We start from the raw sequence: 9,579 nt of genomic DNA, 5'->3' as shown, positions 1-9,579 counted from the left end.
CTTGACAGCCCTAATCGAAATAGATATCAGAAACTTCTCTAGGTTCCTTTAGCCTTAGGAGGAAGGATCTTAAAGGGAATGAGGAGCTGAATAACCATTCCTGCTTCATGGGATATCTACATTGCTAGCCATTTGTTGTATTAACAGAGTAAGAATGCCTGCAGCCAATAAAGGAATAAAGAAAGAGTGCATATGCATTTCTTCCATTTTCTACTGCAGTTTTTATAAAACTAAAGTTAAGAACTTGGTGGCTTAAAAGTCCCCAAGTCCAAACGCACTGGGTTAGTGGTGGTGTTGCAAATGTACAAAGCTAAAACTCCTGATGACCCCCATGTTGTGGACTCTCATGGTTTAGTCACAAGTCTTGCAACCTTTTTTTCTTTTTCTTTTTCTTTTTTCTTAATACTCCAGCTCCTGGAGGAACTTCATTAGGCAAGAACCTGAGCTTTCACTTTTTTTTTAAATGTAAAGTTTCTGGTTCTCATAGTTGTGGAGAAAAGCTTGCAAGTATGACCCCAGTGCAGCATAAAGGCTAAGAAACCAAAGGTAATTTTTTTAAAAAAGGAAAAAAGTATTCTCCTTGAAACTCTTATGATTTTTTTAAAATCCAATCCTTTTTTTTTTGCAGGGGGAGGAGAGCGACTCATGATTTTTGCATTCTCATATGTCGAGGCCTACACTCGAGAATACAGCTGTGTTTGGTTTAAAAAATGGCTAGCTAGTTTATTCATATGAACCTGCCATTCTTTGGTTCAACTATATCTAGTATCTTTTGTGCTAAGAAGTACTGCAGGTGATGGTCTCTTACAACTAAAAAAAGCATCATGTCCGGATTGAAGGCAGCTATCATATTCATTTCCTAGGCCATGAACTAAGCTTTTGAGCTTTGGAGGCTCTCGATACATGTAACTTCAGTGTCTTGATTGAACTGGTTTCCTCTTGTCATTAAATCTGATTCCTCCGTATTCAGCTGAAATGTCTTATTAGCAGAAGGTAACTTTTGACACTGATTGTATATTTTCTTCCTTATTAACTAATGAAAAAAGTCCCAGGTTTTTTTTCTTATTTTCCTCCCTTTTCCACACTGAAAAGAAGAATACATAAAACCAACAACTAAGGCACTGTGGAGTTTATTGCTGGATGCAAACAACCTGTTCTATTCAAACATGCATCTGAAGAAGTGGGTATTCACCCATGAAAGCTTATGCTCCAATATGTCCGTTAGTCTATAAGGTGCCACAGGACTCTTTGCCGCTTTTACAGATCCAGACTAACAGGGCTACCCCTCTGATACTTGGAATCTGTTCTGTTGATACAGGAAACTGCTTTTAATGCTCCAGCCGGTCTTCCTTACCGCATTAAGTTTTAGGTGGATGTGTCAGTATTTGGTCTGAGACTAATTTCAAGAGTTTTCAAGCTAATGTCAAAAAGGAGCAATTGGATATTAATTCTGCAAAATGAAAATATTCATGATAGCTTGCAAATATTTTTTAAATGCCACCACTATTTACCATGCAATACGGTGTAATACTTCCAATAAGGACTGTGGTGGTGATGCATGGGGGTTGGAGGGGGACTGTGAGCTGAATTAATATAGTATTATTTTTTCATCTCTTAAAAATCTATCTTAAATGTCAGATCATTTTCAGTGTGTTTAGAGGAATCTGAATGTAATCAGCAAGGATGTCTTTCAGACAGCATAGGTGAAGAACAGCAGCTGGTATTAAGTGAGCTGAAATCTTCTAATTATGGATGATCCCCTTTCTGTAGAGAGATGCAGGGGCATTCCTATCCTCTTTGCTTTGCAGGTAGCGAGCAGTTCACATAGGGCCTGATTTTGCCATCCATATTTATGCTGAGAAAGAGGCTAGTCTTGTGGCTAAGGTGTAGAAGACTGAGATTCAGGAGAATTTGGTTTCAGTTCCTGACTTTCACGAGCTTCTTGTGTAATTTCGGGGGAAGTCATTTAATTTCTCTCTCTCAGTTTCTCTTAAGTTTGTTATTGCATAAAAAGTTGTGGGAGCTTAAGTGACTTTACCACAACATCAAGAAAGCCATATTACAAATACTCATTGAGCTATTTAGATAATTCAGTTTAGGAATCTCATATCAGCAACAGGTAACGTCAGTTTAATTATAAGGACAATATTCTGTTGGTTCCTAGAAGAAAATCTGTTCACATTTTATACCTCTAATGTGTTTTTGTTCATTTTTATTAATATTATAATAGCGCCTCGAGGTCTTCAATGAAATTGGGCTACACTAGGCTAGGTGCCGTACATATATATGTAAGAGACCATCCCTGACCTAAAGAGTTTACAGCCTAAACAGAGAAGGGGTGGACAGACTTGTGTGCAGTCACTCAGTGACCGAGGTGGAAATAGAACCCAGGCCTGTAGGCTCGTACTCCAGTGCCAGACCTTCGCTTCTCCTGAGTGGTTGTCCCTGCCTTTTCACTGATATGTGTCATGAAGGGTGCAAGGATCCATCTTCCCCTTTCCTTTATTGTGCACCCTACACAATGACCCGGGAGAGTTGCAGTCCCTGAACTTCAGATATTGCACATTGTCCGGAAGAGTGTTTCCAAGTGGAGCGTGATCCCTCCTCTCTCCAGGCAGAGTGCATGTGCTGAGGGGACAAGCTGCATGTGTTTGGGGTTCCTACTTAGAGCTCTGGCTAAATATTCTATTTAACCTTAAGGGACCATGTTTCTGATCCTATTTCTCACTATAAATCATTCTGCATAAATTATTCCAGTACAAGTGAGGGATCTGAACTTGTCAGCTCAGTGTTTCCTATGAGGTACTCTTTATCCTCAGCTCCTTTGGATTTCCATGTCAGTTGAGGGTAGACAGCACTCAATATTCAGAGACCTACATTCTGCTATCCAGCCATATCTCTGGAAATTTTTATGACAGAAAACATAACCCAAGTCAGAAGATGGACAGCTTGCAAACTTCACCTGAGAGAAAGGCATGCACATACCTGCTGCTTAGCATGAACCTCTTTCAAAGTAAGAAGCCATTATCTAGAGTAGGGTTGCCCTCATTTTGAGCTTTAGTGTTGGGAATCATTATTGAAAGAGGTGATGTCAAATGAACATACTTCCATTCTTCCATTAAGATAGAAAGAGGAAAGCATTATACAGTCAATCAATCAAAAAGACAGTGTGTTGCTAGAAAAAGGTGCACATCTCAGCACTTTCTGAGAACAACCTATATTAGTATAGGTATGAAAACTAATAAACACTTTAATGCAGTGATTATTCAGCACTAAAAAAAAATGCAGAAGCAAGTGGCAATCTATTTCTTATCTGATACTGAACTTCAAAAGTAAATTATTTGTCACTGAAAATGTTAATGACATGGCTGCTAATCATTTCTCCCTCCCCACACACACTGCTGTATATTTTATAAATGTGTGTACCCCTCCCGGTAGATGAGATCTCTCTGAGTAATGAGCTAAAAATGAAGATGCTGAGGGAAGAAGCTGAATTTACTGGAAGTTTTGAAGTGTGGGTATGTACCTGAGGTTCGGGCTCTGGCTCTTTGTCTCAACATTTTTTGCTTGGACAAAAAGATGCAGTATGAAAGAAATCACACCCTTCCTGTTTTACTGTATTAAAATATATTTAATATCTGGAAAGCCCATTATAGAGACATTTAAACCTAAACTTAGTGAATTAGTAGAAGCTATATGGAAGGGAAAAATTGTGTGCTGGCAAAGGAACTGACTAGATGAGATGGCAGGCCTTTTTTCCATCTGCAATATCTATAGACATAGGCTTAGTTTATTATGTTGGGTCAGGCAATCTGGGCCTTCACTCTCACTTACCAATGTTGCCAACTATCTCAATTATATAGAGAGTTTCATTATATTTACTGCTTTTCTTAATGTCCCAGTGGCTGGAATCAAGAGGCTGCATGAGCCTCTCAACTTTCCCTTTTTTTAAAAAAAAGGTAAACCTTTAGCTGCAGTAGAAAAACTAGAAAATGTGAAGCGAGAGCCCTGTAAAGGCTCAAAAACCAGAAGGCAAATATAAATAATCCAAGCTTATTATTTAAAACCTCATTACTTTTAGGCCAATATTATTACTTTTTTGGGATCTGACTCACTGCTATTTTTCTAATGCTTGGGTTTGTTGATACCGCACTTCTCAACCGAGTACAGGATCTGGAGGTATTTGTTTCCTGTGTGTAATTAGCAGGATGAGCGGTTTCTGTTGCACTGGATTTTCTCTGCCTCTCTTCTTTCATTGAGTCCTTGATGTGCCACTGCACGTAACAAGGCTCAGAGGAAAATATCTAATTCAGAACCCCAAACACAGAACTAACTGTGTAGAACATCATCAGATAGTGTTGGTTTCTCCGTTTGACACTGGAACAGTGGTGTGTCAATCAATGAAGAGTCCAAAAATGCTTGCTACACGTTTGGTATAAGATCTGATATTCAAGAGGCATGTGATGAAAGAAATAGAGGCGGTCCAGAAGAAATATGCATGGTGCAGAAAGGATGGGGGAGAAATGTGTTGTGCCCCCAAAAGGTACACTGCCATTGTACAGGAATAGTTCATCTTTATGCAGAGATTGACTTGTAATGTTGCCAAGGCCCGTGCAAGCTTGGTTATTGGTTCTGAAAGTAATTCATACTGCTAAAGATCTAAGTAAACCTGACTCTGTTCTCCCCCACCTCCCTTTATTCCTCCTCATATTTTGTGGGCTCACAAATGGACTTATTCTGTTTTTTGCTTTCACTGGTGTAAATGAGGAATAACTCCATTGAAGTAAATGGATTCACACCAGTATAAAACTGGTATGAACAGTATTAGCCAGTATTAGCACTCTGAGTCTTGAAATGGACATTAGAAAAAACTAATGATGAATCTTACCTATTGTTATAGAGGCAGAATGGACACTATTTTCTCCACCTTTCTGACTAACTTACGCAAACTAACAGTACATAAGTACTTTCACAATACTGCCCTTAATTTGCTTTGTGGCATTCTATTAGCAGATCTTCTGTGTATCAGGAGAATAGTGACTAATGATTCCAAGATTCAGCAGTATAACAGGAAGACAGACACTCTCTTTGGCAGCTTTGGGATTTTTCCTTTATTATGATGGAACAACCATTCTGATTAATCAGATGATGTCTGGTCTACAATGACTTTCAGCTGTGGATGAAGGCTTGTTATCCCCAGGTTGGTCAGGCTATTTATGAGATTAGTTCCTACAAATCCAGGGATATTAATAAGTGAGGGTGAAGAAATTGTTCTCTCTGAAAATAAAGAATGATGCTCTGTATTTTAAAGTACTCTTTTTAATGTTGAAGTTACGGTGTTGAGGTTACAGGTGACACTGGAGTTCATGGACTTGCTTTCTGATTTAGGTCTTCAGAAGGGCGGATGTCCTGGCATTGTGATTTCAGAAATGTGCACTTAATTGTATCAATTTCAGTACCGCCACTATCAGAGCACATCCTTTTGAGAGGGGAGAACTTCCTTAAGGCCAGCATTAATAGGACTAAATGAGTCACAACTGTTTCAGTTTGAGGAACTCTCTGCCATAACTGTGACATAAGAATAGCCATATTGAGTTAGACCAAAGATCCCTCTAGCCCAGAATCCTGTCTTCCGACAATGACCAATGCCAAGTGCCCCAGAGGGAATGAACAGAACAGGTAATCATCAAGTGATCCATCTCCTGTAGCACATTTCCCATCTTCTGGCAAAATCAGGACCTGATTACATTTCTATAGTCTTTTTTTCTAAAATGGAATCTAAACTATTAGATTCTTTTTAAGTTTCTAGTTGACCTCTTAGTGTTTCAAGTTGGGAGACTGCCATACTGAAAGCCTTTACTTTTCCATGTTCTCTCTTGGATACCGCTGTTTATCAGCTAATGTTAATGGTGAAGTTATTGGCATCTATCTTCTGAAGGACCAAAACAGTAATTCAATCAACTACAAAAAAGCCATGATTCCTAGTTCTAGCTTATCAGCTATTTTAGAACAAGATTAATCTCATGGTAATCAACTTAATGTACTATATTTATCAACATTAGCTTATGTTGGGATATTCACATTTGCAAAATTCTAGTTCTAACCTTGGCATAAATATTGCATGATGGGGAGAGAACTTATACTGGGAGTTGTGATGTGCTGCAAGTTATTGAGTGAAAATAATTTTCCTGTCATGTTTTTGCTCTACCTGTAGTGTCAGAGACAGAGTGCTGACATCTCTGGTCTGCTAAAGCCACGTGATGCTGTGTAAGATGCTACACAGTGCTAAATGGCCAGATATTCTTAACAGAGAATTTCCACTGTGTAGGGGAAATCTCTGCTGCCATAGAACTGGTAGAGGTTGCATAGTTACCTCTTACACTAGCCACCCGCAAACCCCTAGCATAAGGGGAAATAGTGTGTTAGGGGTGGGGTGGACCTTTGCTCCTCTATGCCTATTTCTCCACTGGCGCTCCAGCTCTAACTTAAGCGTGGGCTGGGTGACCCTGAATCTGGAAGCTGTATTTGGCTTTCTGTGGCTGCATCTCTCCACTATATCAGGGCCTGAATGCTTTAGTGCAAACAAGCTACCTGTCGCTCTGCAAGCACAAGACTAGAACACAAAGTCTTTCATTGATGATTGAGTTTTTGTGGGTGATTTGTATGTGCTGTTTATATCATTTTCTTTTCATGCTAGTCATTTTCCTTTGAAAAGACTTTGGCTGACAGGTGTTTGATGGGAATGAAATGTGGCTTGTGATCTTCATATTCCTATCTGTTAATAAACATGAGGAAACAGTGTCTTAAAATCTTTGTCACGGACATGATAAAAGGAATGGCAAATGACACAACAAGAATATATCTAAAGCTGCATCTACACACACAGTTGTGCTGAAATAACTACACCGGTTGTAATTCACACCATTTCTTTCAGCACAAGTCTGGGTGTGGATACTTATTTCAAAATCCAAGTGTCCTATTTCATTGTTGCTTAAGTTAGTAAGTCAATCTTTTACTTTTACACGGAGTCCTCGGACTTACGATGCCCAACTTATGTCGGATGCCACCGACAACGCTTTTCAATTAACTGCCTGTTTCGCCCTTAGGATGCTCAATTTGCAAAAAGTTTGCTTGAAATCACTTCCTGGTTGTGTTTATACTGTTTTGGAGCTGGAAGGGATTGCTTCTGATTGGCTTTGAGGCAGTAGGGTAGCTTGTTACCAGGTAGCGTTGCTACTTGTTTTTGATTGGCTCCCAGCCCTAGGCTCAGCCAATCAGAAAGCTTGAACAGTGATTGGCTGAGGCTCAGCATGCATGCTGTTCTCCCTGGCTTTCTGAGCCTGTGTTACTGGCATTCTGAGCAGCATATGTGAGTTTATAGGTTTGTTTGAATGCTGTTTACAAAATACAGTGTACAGTAAATATATTGATGTTGCAACATTAGTCATCTCTAATTCATTTAGGACAAAAATCTAGGTTATTGTGGTGAAAATAGTGTATCAAGTCTTGGTTCAGGAACCAATCCCCCCTTCATCCCATTGATTCCTATGGGAAAAGCGGTTTTGACTTGCAACGTTTCGACTTACAACGCAATTCTGAGGAACGAATTGTTTCGTAAGTCCGAGGACTCCCTGTACTTTGACTGTGAAATAAATGTCCACACCCAGATGTGTGCTGAAATAACAAATGGTGCAAATTACAACTGGTTAAGTTTTGGTGCAAATTTGCATGTTGACCAGTCCTCATTGCCTGACCCAGTGCCCGTTGCAGTCAATAGAAGGCCTCCTGTTGGCCTCAGTGGGCCTTGGATTTAAGCCTGAATGAGTGTATGAAGTAAAATGTTTCCTAAGTATCCTGCTACAGATGTTATTTAAAAACAAGATTTGTGGAATGCATCTCCACTTTGCTATTAATATTAGGTTCAGGAAAGCACTTAAGCAGATGCTTAAGTCCCATTGAAGTCACTGAACTTAAATACGTGCTTAAGTGCTTTCCTGAGCCAGGACCTTAGTATCACCAGATGTTATATCAACAGGAGTTATCCCATACTGTGGTGGTTGTAAAGTACCTCCAGTAAAACCTCTAATTTTCAATGTTTCTAGTATTAGTAGGAGCAAAGTGGAGAGACTCTCCAAGAATCTTTTATTTATTTAAAAACAACACTGTAGCAGGATACTAATGAAAGTGGGGCTAAATTATTTTCATCCAGTTAATTATATCCATAGGACAGATTGTTCTACAATGGTTAATAAAGCAAAAAGACTTTTAAAATAAAAATTAGAAAACTCTACCATTTGTTTTTAATAAATCTTAAAGCACCACTGAATCCAAAGTTGACAGATGAGTGTCATATTCACAGATATTAAGGTGCTTAGAAATTTTTGCTCCTACTATGATAACTTATTATCATATTGAACCATATTATCAATATAAACATGACCAATGAGACAAATAAAAAACAATTAGATTAAGAATATAAGGATTTATAGGACCCTTTCAAAAAGACTGCTAGGTACTTAAAATGGTTTTATTTCTAGTAGCATTCTAATTTTGCCTTAATGAAACTTTAACTACTTATACATAAAAAAGTGGCAGCACATCTGTTAATATCACAAAGATTTTTCATACAGGTGGGATGTGCGTGGTGTCTTTTTTTTTCTGGTAATTCTGAATAGATCAAAAAATTCACAAGAGCAACTTTCAGATGGACTTTTGGAAGGAAAAAGCATTGAAACTGGACTTGAGGGATTGCTTGCAGACTAGCAGTAGTGAGTGTTATGAAAAATCTCCCCAGGAAGCAGGGTGTCTGTGTGTGTGTGTGTGTGCATGCGTGTGTGTGTAAAATTTTTAAGTTGAATTTAGTGTTAGTGAAAAGTGCTGGATTGACAACTCTGAGAGGAAACAATTTCTCAGTGTATCTACAGAAAAGGCTGACATCAACAGTGCAAGCATAGCAGAGGCAGCTCACATTGCTCTGAGAATGTGTTTCAGCCTTTCAGAGAAATAGCCTGACGGCATGTTTTCTTGACATGGTAGATAATGCGTATGTAAATTTTTGCTAGCACCACTGCATCTCTACCCTTTTGGTGCCTGTTGTTTAGCATTTTCTAGTTCAAACATGTCTTGATTAGAGTGTTTAATGTATAAATGTTTGATATGCTAAAGGCTCTCTGGTTATAGCTTTAGGTGATATTTCTGGGGACATTTGCAATGCCATCCATTTTAGGAGATGTTTCCTTTATGAATGCTGATTAGAGCTGGTCAGAGTGGTTCCTCCTCCCCACATCCCCCCCCCAAGTGGGAACACTTCAAAAATATTTTTTGTTGATATTTTTCCATGGAAAATTGCAACTTTTGAATGAAATCAAATCCCCAAAGATTTGGATTGGGAAATGGTGCCGTGGTGTCACATGGGAGGTGTAGTTTGGGTGCCTCAAGCTCCCATTCTCTTCTCTGGGTCAGGCTCCCCAGCTGGACTTCATCTCCCGTGATGCACCACAGCCATGGAGACTCCCATGAAGCACTGTAGTGAGCTAGCAAAAGGTGAGACCATGTTTCTTCATGGGAGATGTAGTTCAA

At 39.1% G+C, this 9,579-nt stretch overlaps 1 protein-coding gene across 1 annotated transcript in view; it reads left to right on the top strand.

The window, feature by feature from the left end:
• Positions 1–482: 482 nt before the first annotated feature.
• INSC (INSC spindle orientation adaptor protein) overlaps positions 483–9,579 on the top strand; it is a 153,457-nt gene continuing 144,360 nt past the window's right edge. The window contains exon 1 of the mRNA XM_073350627.1: positions 483–546. The gene's annotated coding sequence lies outside the window, so the exon portion shown is untranslated. The remainder of the gene's footprint in view (positions 547–9,579) is intronic.

The sequence above is a fragment of the Lepidochelys kempii genome, chromosome 6, assembly GCF_965140265.1.
Source record: "Lepidochelys kempii isolate rLepKem1 chromosome 6, rLepKem1.hap2, whole genome shotgun sequence".
In the NCBI taxonomy this organism is placed as follows: domain Eukaryota; kingdom Metazoa; phylum Chordata; order Testudines; family Cheloniidae; genus Lepidochelys; species Lepidochelys kempii.
Note: the sequence above shows the minus strand (reverse complement) of the source record. Positions and strands in the feature narration are given on the sequence as shown.